Below are 14415 nucleotides of genomic sequence, written 5' to 3'. Positions count from 1 at the left end.
TATACATTAAGACTACTTAAAGGGAGGTGAAATTAAAGGGGACATCTTACTTCAATCCCCTTCAGTGTCACACCAACAGATTTGGCCGATGAGGACCTCTTATCAGCCCTGATACAAGCAGAAGCAACAGTGCCTCCATGCAACCACAGATATTTAGCCCCAACCCCTTCCCCCCTCGATCCTGTTCTTGCCCTGTACTTTTCAGGATACGCTGGCTCAGGCAGTGTCTGAGATCTCCTCGGAGTTGCTTGGTGTAGAGTGGGGTGACAACCCCCCCAACACACACACATTTTCCCTCAGAGTCAATTCCCTATCAGGCAACAGATAACACTAGTTACCCCTCCTTTAGGCAATTACTGATATAATAATAATAATGTCAAGATATGGAAAAGGAGGGCACCACAAAGTAACAGGGATACACCAGAGGCCTGTTAAGAACCAAGACTGAAAAGAAAAGGCAAAAAGACACAAGCCATGTGCACAGGGATCACCTAAAATGAACAAATATTTTATTTGGTACTATAGAAAGCCGAACAAAAACATAAAAATATTTAAAAGTCATAAAATGACATGAATGTTATACACAGTTGCTCACAATAGAGCTGCCAGCTTACCATATTATACCATCTGACTCTACCTCATGCTTCAAATCCAAATTGGATAATCTATTAAGGTCTATAATGACTTGACCTGTCTCTTTAAGAAAGGAAATCTTGTGACTGGAAGGTTATAGACAGGAAGTGGGTTGGTGGAGTTTCAGTTTCAGTTTAGCCTGATGAGGGAAATGTGATGCTGTGTGCTGGAGGAAGAACGAGAAGAATAAAGTACAGTTAAAGCGTTCTCTCTTGAATTCCTTATACCGTGTGGACATAATGTAACATCATAAATAAAAAAGGAAAAGGATTTTATGACAAGTCATCAAAAATACCTACCTTCTATATGCTACCCAAGGTGCATAAGTCATTGCATGAACCTCCAGGTAGGCCAATAGTGTCTGAGATCGGGGGACTTTTGGAACAACCCTGCATTTATCTTGAATTTTTCTCAATTTTTTTTAGGCTCCTATGTGAGGGATTCATCCCATCTGATATAACAACTTGTTCATCTGCTTATTCCTCGCAACAGGTCTTTAACCCCTTTACCCCCAAGGGTGGTTTGCACGTTAATGCCCAGGCCAATTTTTACAATTCTGACCACTGCCCCTTTATGATGTAATAACTCTGGAACGCTTCCATAGATCCCGGTGATTCTGACAATGTTTTCTCGTGACATATTGTACTTCATGTCAGTGGTAAAATTTCATTGATATAACTTGCGTTTATTTTTGAAAAAAACGGAAATTTGGTGAAAATTTTGAAAATTTCGCAACTTTCCAACTTTGACTTTTTATGCCCTTAAATTACAGACATATCGCACACAAAAAACATAATAAATAACATTTCCCATATGTTTACTTTACATCAGCACAATTTTAGAACCAAAATTTTTTTTTGTTAGGAAGTTATAAGGGTTAAAATTTGACCAGCGATTTTTCCATTTTACAACACCATTTTATTTTTAGGGACCACATCACATTTGAAGTCAATTTGAGGGGTCTATATGATAGAAAATACCCAAAAGTGACAGCATTCTAAAAACTGCACCCCTCAAGGTGCTCAAAACCACATTCAAGAAGTTTATTACCCCTTCAGGTGCTTCACAGGAATTTTTTGAATATTTAAAAAAAATGAATATTTAACTTTTTTTCACAAAAAAAATTACTTCAGGTCCAATTTTTTTTATTTTACCAAGGGTACCAGGAGAAATTGGACTGCAAAAGTTATTGTGCAATTTGTCCTGAGTACGATGATACCTGAAATGTGGGGGGAACCACTGTTTCAGCGCATGGCAGAGCTCGGAAGGGAACGAGCGCCGTTTGACTTTTTCAACGCAAAATTGGCTGGAATTGAGATCGGGCGCCATGTCACGTTTGGAGAGCCCCTGATGTGCCTAAACAGTGGAAACCCCCCGCAAGTGACCCCATTTTGGAAACTAGACCCCCAAGTAACTTATCTAGATGTGTGGTGAGAACTTTGAACCCCCAAGGGCTTCACAGAAGTTTATAAAGTACAATTAAAAAATCATATTTTTTCCACAAAAATGACCTTTTCACCCCCAATTTTTATTTTCCCAAGGGAAACAGGACCCCAAAAGTTATTGTGCAATTTGTCCTGAGTACGCTGATACCCCATATGTGGGGGTAAACCACTATTTGGGCGCATGGCAGAGCTCAGAAGGGAAGCAGCGCCATTTGACTTTTTTGGCTGGAATTGAGATCAAACGCCATGTTGCGTTTGGAGAGCCCCTGATGTGCCCAAACAGTGGAAACCCCCAATTCTAACTCCAACCCCAACCCCAACATACCCCTAACCCTAATCTCAGCCCTAGACCTAACCCTAGCCCTAATGGGAAAATGGAAATAAATACATTTTTTTAAATTTTATTATTTTTCCCTAACTAAGGGGGTGATAAAGGGGGGTTTGATTTACTATACATGGTGGGTTTTTATGTTTGGCAGCTGTCATACGCTAAAAGACGCTTTTTATTGTAAAAATAGTTCTTGCATCACCACATTTTGAGAGCTATAAGTTTTCCGTATTTTGAACCACAGAGTCATCTTGGTCTTATTTTTTGCGGGACGAGTTGACGTTTTTATTAGTACTATTTTCGGGCATGTGACATTTTTTGATCGCTTTTTATTCTGATTTTTTGGACGCAGAAAGAACAAAAACCAGCATTTCAGGAATTTCTTTTGGGGGGTGCGTTTACATCGTTCCGCGTGTGGTAAAATTGATAAAGGGGTTTTATTCTTCGGGTCAGTACGATTACAGCGATACCTCATTTATGTGTTTTTTTACGTTTTGTTGCTTTTATGCAATAAAAACAATTTTATATAAAAAAATAATTATTTTTGCATCGCTTTATTCTGCGAGCTATAACTTTTTTAATTTTTCACTGATGATGCTGTATGGCAGCTTGTTTTCTGAGGGACAAGATGACGTTTTCAGCGGTAACATGTTTATTCATATCCGTCTCTTTGATCGCGCTATTGCACTTTTTGTTCTGCGGTATGATAATAAAGCATTGTTTTTTGCTTTGGTTTTTTTTTAAGGGGTTCACTAAAGGGGTTAACTAGTGGGATAGTTTTATAGGGCGGGTCGTTACGGACGCGGCGATACTAAATATGTGTAGTTTTATTGTTTTGTTTTTTCTATTTAAAAAAAAGAATTTATTAGGGAATATTTTTTTATTTTTTTATTTTGTGTTTGTTTTTTTAATTATTTTTACACGTGTTTTTTTTTTTTTTACTTTATTATATTGTCCTGGGGGGGACATCACTGTCTTTTGTCAGATTGCCGATCTGACACTTAGAACAGCGTTGTGTCAGATCGGCGATCTGACAGGCGCTGCTGCAGGCTTCCTCCTGCCTGCTTTCAGCAGGCAGTGAGGAAGACACCTCCCTGCAGGACCCCGAAGGCCCTCGCCATATTGGATCCAGGGGCCTGCAGCGAGGAGGACTCTCAGAGCGACGCAGCACATTGCGTCGCTCCGGGGGTCGCAGGGAAGCACGGAGGGAGCCCCCTCCCTGCGCGCTTCTCTCCTATGCCCCCGGTACACTGCGATCATGTTTGATCGCAGTGTGCCAGGGGTTATTGTGCCGTGGGCAGTCCGTGACCGCCCCTGACACATAGTGCCGGGTATCAGCTGTGATAATCAGCTGACACCCGGCCGCGATCAGCTGCGCTCCCCCCGTGAGCGCCGCTGATCGCGTGTGACGTAATATTCTGTCCTTGGGACTTAGGTCCCAGGCCACATGGATGGAATATTACGTCCAATGTAGGAAAGGGGATAATAACCCTTGATGTGGAATCCCTTTACACTAGCATTCAACATGATTTGGGCATACGAGCGGTCTTCCATTTCCTCAATTTACAATCGAGTGGGGATAGAAAACATGACTCCTTCATTTTGGACCTACTGCATTTCAACCTGGAAAAGAACTATTTTGTTTTTGATCAAGCCTACTATAAACAGGTATCTGGTAGAGCGATGGGTGCATGATGTGCACCTTCGTATGCAAACTTATTTCTCGGGTGTGGGAGACTACCAAAATTTTCCATCTTGATGCTTACCACAAACATGTTCTTAAATGGTATCGTTACATTGACAATATATATATTTTTTTTGGACAGGGTCTTTGGAAGACTGCAAAACATTCATTGGGCACACTTTTCTTCATCTTCAGTTGAATTTCTGGATCTCAAGCTATCCATAGAGAACTTTTATATTATCACTACCCTATATCAAAAGCCGACCTCAACTAATAGTCTCCTGCACTATTCGAGCTTTCATCCTTCACATTTGAAGAATGGCATCTCCAAGGGACAATTTTTTCGTCTCAAGAGAAATTGTAGTTGTGAAGCCTTTAACAGCTTTCTTCATAATTGTTTATTTATTGTCCTTCTGTGATTTCTTATGCTTGTCATTTATAATGCAACAGCGCCACCTACTGGCTGTCTGTACAAACAGCTTTGGAGTTCATTCTAGTCTACTTCTCTTGTTTGATCTATCCGGCCACCGTAGTCTCTACCTTTGACCCCTGGGAGACATCATATAACCTTATTCTCCAGGAGCCATTTTAGTTTTTCATTCCATGTGGTACTGAAGCATCTCTCTGCCTCCCGGCTTACAGAAGCACCGTCGGTAAGGAGATTCAGGTTTTGACTTAGGACTATCTATACGTCAGCGCTTCTGTGTTTCTCCTTTGTAGTCAGCATTAGTTAGATCTCGTATCCGTTCAAATAGGAACTACTTATGTACATACCTGTGATTTCAGTTCATGTATTACTTTGCTATGTATGTACCATGTACTAAATGCTCATATTGTTGTTTCACAGTTTCACTCTGCTTCATTGCAATAAAAGTTGAATACGGAAACTTCTCCAATCAATGAGTTGTGTGAAGGGAGTTAGCTTTATGTCGATTTATGTACGCCTTACACATAAATAGGACAGAACAGTGAAACGACGCTTCTAGAAGCTACGCAGTGCACCGAACCCAATCAGTACTATAGATCAGTGACGTTAGAACCAACATGTCAGCAGCAGAGGGAAGCCAATGTGAGACACGGTCACACGTCTCTGTCAACTCCGGAAGCTCAACTAGGTCAGTGACCAGCTCCACAGTCGCCAGAGCTCGCGTGAGAGTCGAAGCCACAAAGGCACGAGCGACCTTTTCAGAAGAGGAAAGACGATTGAAATTAGAAAAAGCACATCTAGAAATGGCATTAGACAAACTAGCAGCCGAGAAAGAAGTTGCAGCCGCCATTGCTGAAGCAGAGGCCTTACAAGAGGCCGCAGATGCGTCAGAGAAAGAACGTGACAGCATATCCTGTCACTCACAGCGCGTTCTAGACTATGTAACGCAACACGTTAGGATAGACGACAACTTGCACCCAAGAACTACACCAATTCCTGCCGATGAATTCACACAGAAACCTATTGCACTGAACGCAACCCTTATGACCCAAACTCCTTATATGGACCGATATGATAATCCCGTATACCGTGAACCTGCAATGTGGACGTCACCTAGATCAACAAACTTCCACAACATGAGCACAGGTTTCGAGAAAGAGAAAGGTGATGTTTACTATGCAGATGAATGTAAAGATTACTACGGTCGACCAGCCCCGACAAATGACAACTCAATGAGTAGAGATCAAGGTATGCCTGACTTTCTTAAGTTTTACGCACGACGAGAGCTTATAACCAAGAGCCTCCTAAAATTTGAAGACCGTCCAGAAGGTTATAGAGCTTGGCGTTCTTCATTTAAGAACGCTATCAGAGATCTCGAGCTGTCAGCAAGTGAAGAAGTTGATCTCCTAATCAAATGGCTAGGTAAAGACTCCACAGAGCACGCAAAGCGAATTAGAGACATTTGCATCAACCACCCTAGTAGAGGGCGAGCCCTTATATGGGAAAGACTCGATGAATGTTTTGGATCACCAGAAGTGATAGAGAACACTCTCTTCAAAAGGGTTGAAGACTTCCCTAAGATTTCTAACAAAGGGTACCAGAAGCTGAGAGAACTAGGGGACCTGTTAATGGAGCTCCAAGTCGCCAAATCTGAAGGTGACCTACCAGGTCTCGCGCTGTTAGACACTTCACGTGGGGTCAACCTCCTAGTGCAAAAGTTACCTTATAATTTAAAGGAGAGGTGGATCACCCAAGGCTCAAAGTACAAACAACGACATGGTGTTTTGTTTCCCCCCTTTGCCTTCTTCGTAGAGTTTGTGAATCAACAGGCAAAAACCTGAAATGATCCTAGCTTTGATCTGTCTCTGCTTGACGCTGCTTGTCTTAAAGTAGGTAAGCCCACATTACTTCGCAGCGGGAAAGGCATGCCAATAGCTGTTCACAAAACTAGTGTATCCTCATCAGACTCTTTACACAATCCTCTACCCTTAGAGGACCCAGAGAAGCCCCATGCAAGAGACTTAAGCAAAGAGTGCCCTCTACACAACAAACCCTACTCACTACTAAAGTGCCGAGGATTCAGGAGCAAACCCCTGTAAGACCGCAAGATATTTCTTAGAGAAAACCGCATTTGCTTCAGGTGCTGTATAACAACTGCTCATTTGGCAAAGGACTGTACAACAGAAGTCAAGTGTGCCGAATGTGATAGCAGAGAGCACAACACAGTATTACATCCAGGATCAGCTCCTAAGTTCCTTACTCCTCTAGACCAGGCTACGGACCACAGCGGGGAGGAAGACCCCACAGCATCTCCCGAAGTGACGCCCCAATGTACCCAGGTTTGTGGAGAAGGCCTCAGTAACAAATCATGCTCCAAGATCTGTCTTGCTGTAGTCTATCCCGTTGGACAGAGAGAAAAAGCGGTAAGAATATACGTCATCCTCGATGATCAGAGCAACAGGTCTCTTGCTAGCTCAGCTTTCTTCGACATGTTCAAAGTTGAAGGAAACACCTTTACGTATCTGCTCAAGACGTGCACAGGTGTGAGTGAGACGGCGGGGAGAAGAGCAACAGGCTATCAAATTGAATCTATAGATGGAGAACTATCTCTACCTCTGCCTACGCTGATTGAGTGCAATCAAATCCCAAACAACAGAGAAGAGATCCCAACTCCTGAGGCGGCATTACATCACAGACACCTGAGAGCCATAGCCGACCACATTCCTGCACTAGACCCAAAGGCTCAGATTATGCTTCTGCTAGGAAGAGACATTATAAGATTACACAAGGTGAGGCAGCAAGTAAACGGCCCTCATAATTCGCCATATGCGCAGAAGCTTGACCTAGGCTGGGTCATTATAGGCGACGTCTGCCTAAGGGATTTTCACAAACCAACCACCGTGATCTCTCTGTACACAAACTCGCTAGAGAGTGGACGCCCATCCTTTTTGCCACCCTGCCCTAACAAGTTCCTATTTAAAGAGAATCTTAGTGGCCCTGTGCATCTTACCTTTAACGAGCGAGAAGACTACTTTGGTGGTACAGTCAACGACCATCTAGGATGTACAGTCTTCCACAGAACAAAGGAAGATAACAAGATAGCCCCTTCAATCGAGGATAAAGCCTTCCTAAAGATAATGGAGGATGAGTTTCTCCAGGATGAGACAGGAAGCTGGGTCGCACCACTCCCTTTCAAGACAAAGAGGCGTCGCCTCCCTGATAACAAGAGTCAAGCACTAAAACGCTTTACTTCTCTCAGACACAACTTTCAGAGGAGACCAGACATGAAAGAACATTTTTTACTGTTCATGAAAAATATATTTGAGAGAGGGCATGCAGAAGTAGCTCCACCTTTAAAGGAAAAGGAAGAATGCTGGTACCTACCAATCTTCGGAGTCTACCACCCTAAGAAACCAGGACAGATTCGGGTAGTCTTTGATTCTAGTTCCCGTTATGAAGGCGTCTGCCTTAATGATGTTCTCTTAATGGGGCCAGATCTTAACAACACCCTCCTTGGGGTCCTCATCCGATTCCGTAAAGAAGCAGTTGCCGTCGTCGCCGACATACAGCAGATGTTCCATTGTTTCTTAGTGAAATCAGAGCATCGGAACTTCCTAAGATTCTTCTGGTTCCGAGAGAACGATCCTACCAAAGACGTCATAGAGCATCGTATGAAAGTACGTTTTCGGCAACAGCCCTTCCCCTTCAGTTGCTATTTATGGACTCAAACTGTGTGCACAGAAAGGAGAGGAAGACGTCAGGCGCTTCGTAGAAAGAGACTTTTACGTGGACGATGCCCTAAAGTCTTTTCCATCAGCAGAAGCCGCTATCAATTTGCTCAAAAGGACCCAGGACGTGTTAGCCCGTTCAAATCTCAGACTACATAAGATTGCTTCAAATAGCGAAATTGTTGTGCAAGCTTTCCCCAAGCAAGATCGCGCTAACGATCTGAAAGATCTAGACTTGCCTACAGATTCCATCCCTGTTCAACGGAGTCTGGGGCTCAATTGGGACACTCCACTCCCTCTTGAAAAGGAACTGTTGTGGACAGTGTGGAGAGATTCTCTAGAGGCAGGGCCGGATTAAGGTTGGTGGGGGCCCCTGGGCAGAAAATCTGGTGGGGGCCCCCATATCATTAACATTTTAGCCATAACAGTAGAGCGCGAACTGTAGCACTCAGATGTACAATCTAATCTTATCCTCTTGTTCTGCCACATTCAGATTTACAGTACTACAATAGAGATACAGTCCAGGATAACTCAAAGCAGTCCAATTATAGACAGAAAGAGTTACTCACATTTTTTTTATTGAACCCAATGTTAAGACAGCCAAGGAATAATAAAAATGCAGAAAGGGAAAGTTTTCACCGGCAGCAATTGTTGCTAACTACTGTATAACAATATGCTCTCTATTGTATTATCTCCGGAGTACAGCCCCCCCCCCACGCAAGGGTATACAGCTCTTGCCCCCTACAAGGGTATACAGGCAGCTTTCCCCCCATGGGAATACAACTCCCCCCAACGGGTATACAGCTCTTGCCCCCTACAAGGGTATACAGGCAGCTGTCCCCCCCCCCCAAGGTTATACAGTTCTCCAATGTTTCGTCTTTATACAGTTCCCTCCTCCAGGTATACAGGCCCAAATGTACAGCTCCCCTCTCGCGCATACAGCTCCCCCGATCAATATATAGCTAGCTGGAGCCTGGAGGCAAGGGGGTTAATCACCGTGGCGCTGCAGAGTTGATTGGTGGGTACACAGCAGGCGCACGATGCTCGTGAACGCGGCGAGCAGGCAGAGGAGATCCACAGGACAGGAGGCGTGACAGGAGAGGAGGCGTGACAGAAAGAAAGAACAGAGAAAAAAGAAAACAGAGAAAGAAAGAACAGAGAGAGAGAAAGAAAGAATGGAAAGAAAGAACAGAGAAAGAGAGAGAGAGAGAGAGAGAGAAAAAAAAGAAAGATTAGAGAGATAAAGAAACAGAGATAGAAAGATTCTATAAAGATACTATAGCAGCCCGGCTCCCACTGTAGTGCCCACCTGAGCCTCCCGATGCAGGAAATATAACGATCCGCTCACATGGCCGACATCCCCAAGTTCAAGGCGATCCTGCTGTCCGCGCTGTTGGAGGAGGACATGGTGATGGATCTGAAGCATTCCCTAAAGTGCCTCCATGGTTCCGTCACAATCTCCTCCCGAACCTAATTTCCGGTCAGCTTCTAGCACGTCACTTCCGGTGGAACGTCACATGCGAATTTTAAAGTGCTCCTCGGGGCTCCGCCGTGTACTCCTGTGTCCGCGCGAAAAGTAAGCTCCCAGCCGGGGCAGTATCTCTCTCAAAATCGGGACTGTCTCGCTGGGAGGTATGAATGCTCCCCACCATACACCTTGTACACGTATGGCACCGCATACATCATACACACACGGTTCCGCTTTTTATGCCTCATACACACGGCTCCGTTCTGTACACCTTGCACACACACACACTGCTCAACTCAGTACACACATGGCTCCACTCCGCAAACCTCGTACACATGCGGTTCCGCTCCACACACCTTGCACACACGCAGCTCCGCTCCATACACACACGTGGGGCTCAGCTCCGTACACCTCACACACACACGGCTCCGCTCCGTACACCTTGTACACACACGTCTCTGCTATATCCACCCTGTAAACCCTCCCTGACCCCACACAAGCTTCACCTCATCCAGGACGATGAGAACCAGCACAGACAGCAGAGTCCTGCATAAACCAAGGGCTGATACTGGGTACTGGGGGAACATTATACTGTGTATGGGGGGGATGGCGGTACTGGGGGAACATTATACTGTGTGGGGGATGGCAGTACTGTGGGAATATTATACTGTGTGAATATTATACTGTGTGGGGGTGACGGTAGTGGGGAATATTATACTGTATGTGGGGGGATGGTGATACTGTGGGAACATTAAACTGTATGTGGGGACGTGATACTGTGGGAAAATTATACTGTATGTGGGGACAGGAAAGGGACATTGCAATATGTGTTTTGTTACTTCCTGTTTTCCATACTTGGGTCACATGTACAAGGAACAAAATGCTATGATTCTTAGAAAGTGACAACAAAAAAGCACCAAGATAGTCTCAGCTCTGAAAAGGTTACTGCCCCCTCTGCCCAGTAATGGGGAATCTCCAGCACCTACCTCCACATGCAGAGCCACACTCCACATAGAGAATAATGGAGCCTCCAGCGCCGACCTCCACCCGCAGAGCCGCACTCCACATAGAGAATAATGGAGCCTCCGGTACCGACCTCCACCCGCAGAGCCGCACTCCACATAGAGAATAATGGAGCCTCCGGCACCGACCTCCACCCGCAGAGCCGCACTCCACATAGAGAATAATGGGGCCTCCAGCACCGACCTCCACCCGCAGAGCCACACTCCACATAGAGAATAATGGGGCCTCCAGCACCGACCTCCACCCGCAGAGCCACACTCCACATAGAGAATAATGGGGCCTCCAGCACCGACCTCCACCCGCAGAGCCCCACTCCACATAGAGAATAATGGAGCCTCCAGCACCGACCTTCACCCGCAGAGCCACACTCCACATAGAGAACAATGGAGCCTCCAGCACCGACCTCCACCCGCAGAGCCGCACTCCACATAGAGAATAATGGAGCCTCCAGCACCGACCTCCACCCGCAGAGCCACACTCCACATAGAGAATAATGGGGCCTCCAGCACCGACCTCCACCCGCAGAGCCCCACTCCACATAGAGAATAATGGAGCCTCCAGCACTGACCTCCACCCGCAGAGCCACACTCCACATAGAGAATAATGGGGCCTCCAGCACCGACCTCCACCCGCAGAGCCGCACTCCACATAGAGGATAATGGGGCCTCCAGCACCGACCTCCACCCGCAGAGCCGCACTCCACATAGAGAATAATGGAGCCTCCGGCACTGACCTCCACCCGCAGAGCCGCACTCCACATAGAGAATAATGGAGCCTCCAGCACCGACCTCCACCCGCAGAGCCACACTCCACATAGAGAATAATGGGGCCTCCGGCACCGACCTCCACCCGCAGAGCCGCACTCCACATAGAGAATAATGGGGCCTCCAGCACCGACCTCCACCCGCAGAGCCGCACTCCACATAGAGAATAATGGGGCCTCCGGCACTGACCTCCACCCGCAGAGCCACACTCCACATAGAGAATAATGGAGCCTCCAGCACCGACCTCCACCCGCAGAGCCACACTCCACATAGAGAATAATGGGGCCTCCGGCACCGACCTCCACCCGCAGAGCCGCACTCCACATAGAGAATAATGGAGCCTCCAGCACCGACCTACACCCGCAGAGCCGCACTCCACATAGAGAATAATGGGGCCTCCAGCACCGACCTCCACCCGCAGAGCTGCACTCCACATAGAGAATAATGGAGCCTCCAGCACCGACCTTCACCCGCAGAGCCACACTCCACATAGAGAATAATGGAGCCTCCAGCACCGACCTCCACCCGCAGAGCCACACTCCACATAGAGAATAATGGGGCCTCCAGCACCGACCTCCACCCGCAGAGCCCCACTCCACATAGAGAATAATGGAGCCTCCAGCACTGACCTCCACCCGCAGAGCCACACTCCACATAGAGAATAATGGGGCCTCCAGCACCGACCTCCACCCGCAGAGCCCCACTCCACATAGAGAATAATGGAGCCTCCAGCACCGACCTACACCCGCAGAGCCACACTCCACATATAGAATAATGGGGCCTCCAGCACCGACCTCCACCCGCAGAGCCCCACTCCACATAGAGAATAATGGAGCCTCCAGCACCGACCTTCACCCGCAGAGCCACACTCCACATAGAGAACAATGGAGCCTCCAGCACCGACCTCCACCTGCAGAGCCGCACTCCACATAGAGAATAATGGAGCCTCCAGCACCGACCTCCACCCACAGAGCTCCACTCCACATAGAGAATAATGGAGCCTCCAGCACCGACCTCCACCCGCAGAGCCGCACTCCACATAGAGAATAATGGAGCCTCCAGCACCGACCTCCACCCGCAGAGCCGCACTCCACATAGAGAATAATGGAGCCTCCGGCACCGACCTCCACCCGCAGAGCCCCACTCCACATACATGGCTGCTCTCAGTGCTCTGTGCTGTGCGCACAGGACCTGTGATGAGGTCACAGGAGGGGAGGAGACAGGGGTCACATGATCGGGGGCCCTGACACCTTACCTCCTGTGATCTCATCACAAGCCTTTGCACGCTACCAGCAGCATCAGCGTTCACACTACTTGTAGATGCTGCTGGTAGCAGAGCACATAATGCCGCCCCCACGGTCACTCACTTTTAGGTGGGGAGAAGATGGAGTGCCATTGCAGCAGCCAGCAGGAATGTGGTGGGGGCCCCCTTAGAAGCTCTTGTGGTGGGGGCCCCGGGGCTGAAGCCCCGCCTGCCCTGCCTATAATCTGGCCCTATCTAGAGGTATTGTCGAGCTTACGCATACCCAGACCATACGCACTTGTCCCTCTTGATGAGGTCCAGTCTAAGAGACTACACAGCTTCTGCGATGCTTCCGAAAAGGCAATTGCTGCGGTAGGTTACCTCAAAACTACAGACTTTGGAAATCGAGCTCATATCGGCTTTGTAATGGGCAAGACGAAGTTGGCACCACGTCTGGAACTCACGATACCGAGACTAGAGCTTTGTGCTGCCGTCCTTGCAGTAGAACTATCTGAACTGATTGCAGCAGAAATAGACGTAGATCTCGAAGATACAATGTTTTATACAGACAGTAAAGTAGTGTTAGGCTACATTCACAATGAGACCAGGAGGTTTTACGTCTACGTAAGTAATAGGATCCAGAAGATCCTCTTTTGCTCACTCCTGCTACTCTGCTCACCCAAAAGGTTGGTACAGTTGCTGCACCTACTGATGAGTTTCCTTCAAAAGACCTATACAGGTGCCAGTGGAAGAAAGTACAAACTCTTTCTAATACCTTCTGGGAGAAATGGAAAAAACAGTACATTTCTGTTCTCCAGACACGAGACAAATGGCAGGTTGACAAACCTAACATGCAGGTTGAGAGTGTTGTCTTAATCAAAGACCCTCAATCAAAGAGAAAACAATGGCCTCTAGGACTGGTCACCAAGGTGTTCCCGAGCGAAGATGGAAAAGTTAGGAAAGTAGAAGTGAGAGTTTGGAAGCAAGGTCACTCAAAGCTTTTCTTGAGACCCGTTACTGAATTGATCCTGTTAGTTTCCCCTAAAGTGTGTAAAGTGATATCTTCAAGACATCAGACGGGGAGTGTGAAGCCTTTAACAGCTTTCTTCATAATTGTTTATTTATTGTCCTTCTGTGATTTCTTATGCTTGTCATTTATAATGCAACATCGCCACCTACTGGCTGTCTGTACAAACAGCTTTGGAGTTCATTCTAGTCTACTTCTCTTGTTTGATCTATCCGGCCACCGTAGTCTCTACCTTTGACCCCTGGGAGACATCATATAACCTTATTCTCCAGGAGCCATTTTAGTTTTTCATTCCATGTGGTACTGAAGCATCTCTCTGCCTCCCGGCTTACAGAAGCACCGTCGGTAAGGAGATTCAGGTTTTGACTTAGGACTATCTATACGTCAGCGCTTCTGTGTTTCTCCTTTGTAGTCAGCATTAGTTAGATCTCGTTTCCGTTCAAATAGGAACTACTTATGTACATACCTGTGATTTCAGTTCATGTATTACTTTGCTATGTATGTACCATGTACTAAATGCTCTTATTGTTGTTTCACAGTTTCACTCTGCTTCATTGCAATAAAAGTTGAATACGGAAACTTCTCCAATCAATGAGTTGCGTGAAGGGAGTTAGTTTTATGTCAATTTATGTACGCCTTACACAT

The sequence above is a fragment of the Dendrobates tinctorius genome, unplaced genomic scaffold, assembly GCF_039654945.1.
Source record: "Dendrobates tinctorius isolate UK_male_01 unplaced genomic scaffold, ASM3965494v1 ptg000032l, whole genome shotgun sequence".
Classification (NCBI taxonomy): Eukaryota; Metazoa; Chordata; class Amphibia; order Anura; family Dendrobatidae; genus Dendrobates; species Dendrobates tinctorius.
Note: the sequence above shows the minus strand (reverse complement) of the source record.